Raw genomic sequence first — 4756 nt, forward strand, 5'->3', positions numbered from 1 at the left:
ATTCTCACAATGGAATACTATGCTGCATTGAAAAACAAGGAACTCATGCAATATTATTCAAAATGGGTGACCCTGGAGGACATTATGCTGAGTGCGGTATCTCAGTCACAAAGGGACAAATGCTACATGGTGCCACTGTTGTAGAATGAGGCTGGTATTGGGGTGGGGGTAAGACTGAGAAAAACTGGATGGAATATGTTTACGTCATTGAAGTCTATGGGGGAGAGAATAGTCTAAAAGTATTATACTTTAGGGCATTATTTTTATCGTTGGAGTATGCAATGAGGGTTGCAGAGTGGATTATATTTGGGGGTAGGGGGTGGGGTTTGGGGAGGTGCAGGGAGGTGTACCAATGAGGCAGTTTTTCTTTTGCTTTTCAAGGAGAGGACCAAAAGCGGGGGAGGGGGAGGGGTTTGTTGGGGGAGAAGTTTCCAGCAGTGAATGAATGTAATTCCAAAATCTCTGTAGATGTTCATTGAAATGAAAAATAAACAACCTAAATTAAAAAAAAATTTAAATGTTAAAAGTGTACAAGTTGCTTTGTTACAATTTGTCTTTATATAACACTATTGAGAGTAACAGTTTTCTTGAGGCCTGCTGTAGTTAAGGAAGATTATCAGTAAATATTGGAAGAGGAGGAAAAATAAAGATTTGTTCTGAATTAAAACCTTTATTTATTCAATGGTTCTTTTGTTTAAAATGTTTCTTCAACTTACAAGTAGTTGCGTATTGTACTTGATAGTTCAGTACTATAACATACTGTTTGAGTCAGTTTTATTTGCTTAAAGGTGACTAGGTAACTTGGAAGGTGAAAAATTTTTTGGGCTTCCAGTTAAATAGGAAAATATTGGTAAATTATAATGAATTATTAACTCAATGCTATAATTTTCCAGATTAATAAAATATTCCAAGTGGAATCTAAATAAATCTTTAAAATTTGTATAGAAAATACTACAAAAAGCCATTTACTATAGAAAAACTGAACAATTAAAATGATTGAAAATGAATGTCAAACAGTTCATTCTATAAGATTTTATAAACTCCTAAATAAATATAAAAAATATTTTTAATTAGGACAAGTAAAAATGTTGCATATTTCTACCAATTTTTCTTTCTTTTCCATTAAAATTAGATAAATCATGTAAATTCTTTCTTTTCCATTAAAATTGGATAATTGCCCTAAAATGATGTAAATCTTGAGAAAGTGAAGCTCTAAACATCAAAAAATTTTGTCTTAGACAAAATACAAATATTTCAATGCATGAGATATTAAAAAAAATATATAGCTGTGCCCATAAATCTCATCCTACTTGTCAGGAATTTCTTCTATAACATTATGCTTATTGCCATCACTCGTCTCTATTTTTGTCTCTCGGGTTCCTGATTTCCTACAGCTGTCAACCCTGCTACTTGGTCCAATCAAGCTTTAGTTCCATGAAGTAATTGGCACTGGTAGATGATCTAACACTACAGGAAGGCTAGAGCTTATCACAGCGTCAACTCCAGGGCGAAAGAAGTGTATTTTCTGTCTCATTCTTATCAGATAAAACTTGATGCCACCTTGATATAAGACCCTTGATTTTACTTCTTCCAGAAATCCAATTTATTCATTCTATTTTAAACCTTAGCATTCTACATAGCACTCGGCACCTCACTGTACTTTCTGATAGATAAGGTAGAAAACGCAAGGCACCATTGGTGAGCATAAAACAATAAAATTGGTGCACAGAAGTCTTACTAGGAAAATGTATTTGAATATTTTAGAAATACAGACTTCAGAAAGAGGGACAGCGCAAAATGGCTGCTGCATGTCGGAGTGTCAAGGTGACCTCAGAGAAGGCTGTGCAAACAGCCCTGACTCTAGCAAAAGAAAAGTTTGGCTGTGTGGATGTTGCAATCATCTGTGCAGGCATTGCAGTGGCCATGAAGACATACAATTTAAAGAGGAGGCATACTTATACCTTGGAGGACTTCCAGTGAGTTCTCAATGTGAATCTTATAGGTACTTTCAATGTGATTGGCTTGGTGGCTGGAGAGATGGGCCAGAACAAACCAGACCAGGAAGGCCAATGGGGAGTCATCATCAACACTGCCAGTGTGGCTGTCTTTGAGGGCCCGGTTGGCCAAGCTGCATACTCTTCTTCTAAGGGAGGCATAGTAGGCATGACACTGCCCATTGCTTGGGATCTGGCACCCATAGGTATTCAGGTGATGACCATTGCTATTGCAATACAGGACTATTCTGTACCCCACTACTGACCAGCCTCCCAGACAAGGTAAGAAACCTCTTGTCCAGCCAGGTACCTTCCGCAGCTGACCGGGGGACCCTGCTGAGTATGCTCATCTGGTACAGGCCATAATCAAGAATCCATTCCTCAATGGAAAAGTCATCCGGTTTGATGATGCTATCCACATACAGCCCTGAAAGGAGAAGACTGACAGACTGTATTTTTCTTTGATCCCCATTCCTTTGGGGTACTAGATTGCAATTTGAGAGGAATTTCATGAGCCATTTTGTTACTCTTCCCATTAATCACCCTCTGTGCCTAATAAAGTCTATTTTCCACAGGAGGGGGAAAAATACAGACTTCACCTACTGAAACCTTTCTAAGCAACTAATTTATGTAAGTAGGAGAATAAAGATATTTTTGTTGCTACAGAGTAGTCAGATAGCTTGCATGATTGTCTTTTATCTATACTATTATTAAATGTTAGTAAAATAAAGTTCCGTTTGCTTCTATTCAGAAAACCATCATATTTAGATGACAGCATGAATTTATCAAGTGCTAGGAGATTATAAAAGTTAATGGAAAAAAATGGCATTACTGCAAGGTTTTTGGAAAATCTCATGAGATTTGGTACAGCAACTTCACAATTACTTTGTCACTGCTCTCTATACAGAACAAAAGGCAAATGTGGCATTTTTAAATTCAGTATTGATAAAATTTATGAATGCTCTAAAAAGGAAAGGCTCCATTTTTTAGGTAATGTTAAATCTTTTAGTGTTCCTTTCTCTTGCATTTCACAAATATTTGAAGTGAGGAACACAGCAATGTAAGCCAACCAAGTGGACCTTTTTAGAAAGACTTCCATTATCTCAAAACACAGAAAGTAAAATAAAAAGATGTGTTTAGAAAACACAAACTAAACTAATCAGATGTTCAGTTCAAATTTCTGATTATCACTAAAAAATTCATTAACAACTCATTGACTATTGTAGAATTCATCTGAGATGATGAAATGAGTTCTTACTATCCTCCTTTGTGCTCTAGGCTTGTGACTTGTTGCTAGTTTAAGTATCTTCTGAGTAACACACAGACTGCCATCCTACTTTTCAGTCACAGCTTTTCTTTCAGATATCCAGATATCCACTGGGTTCCTAGTTGAACTCATCTGAAGAATAAAATAATTACTTGAAACATACCATAAATAAGAATACATTATGAATTAAATGAGCCAATGAAATACTTAGCACAGTGTTCGGTATAATGTAAATGCTTATAATTATTGTTGCTAGGTTTAGTCCATTCAACTTTGACTCATTGACCTTATGAGCAACCCTGTCCCTAATCATCCTCACAATCGCTGTTGTGCTTGAGTTCCTGGTTGTAGCCAGTGTGACAATCCATTTCATTGAAGAGCTACTTCTTTTTTAAACTGATCCTCCATTTAACTAAGCATGACATTTTTTCTCCAGAGACTGACCCCTTCTGACAATATGCCCACAGTATGTGAGACTGTCTCCCTATCCTCAATTCTGTTGTTGATGTTGTGTGCTGTTGACTCAAATCCAATTAATAGCTGACCCTCCAGTGGGCTTTCAGAGACAGTAATTCACACCGAAGGAGGTTGCTCATTTTTCTCCTTCCAGCTATGCAGGTCTCTGATGCATAGCAACTAATTGAAAGACCATGGCATGGATCAGGTGAACCTTAGTTTTCAAACATCTCTTTTTTTTTTTAACATCTTTGCTCATAAGCATTCCGGAGAAGTATCTGACAGCCTATTTTCCTAATCCAATTAATCTTTCGATTTCTTGGCTGTTTCTCTTATCCATCTTTCATGGTGCTGCCAATAGGTCCAGTAATGAGAAACTATGTTTTCTTTATTTTGAGCTTTAATCCATATTCAATATGTCTTCAAGACTACAGTCTTTGACCTTCTGTAGCAGACACTTCAGGTCCTCTTCAGTTTCAGAAAGCACTCATTGAAAAAAAAAATAAAGTTGATCCAATGGAGTGTGGAAATTGTTGAACAATGTCACTAATATTATATGAAAGCAAAATCTTGCTGAATATTATCCCAAAATGACTAGAACAGTGCATCAGTAGAGAACTATGAGAAATATAAGATGGGTTTAGACAAGGTTGTGGCACTAGAGACATCATTGCCTATGTCAGATGGATCTTGGCTGAAAGCAGATAGTACCAGAGGAATGTCCATCTGTGTTTCATTGAATATGCAAAGACATTTGACTGTGTGGATCACAATAAATTTTTTCTAACCTTGAGAAGAATGTGAATCCCAGAATACTAGATTGTGTTCATGTGAAGCATATACTTGGACCTAGAAACAATTGTCAGATCACGGAAACACTGTACATTTCAAAATCAGGGAAGGGGTGTATCAGAGATGAAACTTGTCATATTCTCAATCTAAGTGCAGAAAAGATCATTTGGGATGCTGGTCTTCATGAGGAAGAATGTAACAGCAGAATTAGAGGGAGACTCTGTACTATTATAAAAATTAAATAGGT

General features: G+C 36.5%; 1 pseudogene; it reads left to right on the forward strand.

Annotated features, from left to right (window-relative positions):
* The first annotated feature begins 1797 nt into the window (after positions 1-1797).
* LOC102870401 lies at positions 1798-2425 on the forward strand (annotated as a pseudogene).
* The last annotated feature ends 2331 nt before the right edge of the window (positions 2426-4756 follow it).

This window comes from Elephantulus edwardii, unplaced genomic scaffold (assembly GCF_000299155.1).
Source record: "Elephantulus edwardii isolate Elephantulus edwardi_28Jun2011 unplaced genomic scaffold, EleEdw1.0 scaffold00595, whole genome shotgun sequence".
In the NCBI taxonomy this organism is placed as follows: domain Eukaryota; kingdom Metazoa; phylum Chordata; class Mammalia; order Macroscelidea; family Macroscelididae; genus Elephantulus; species Elephantulus edwardii.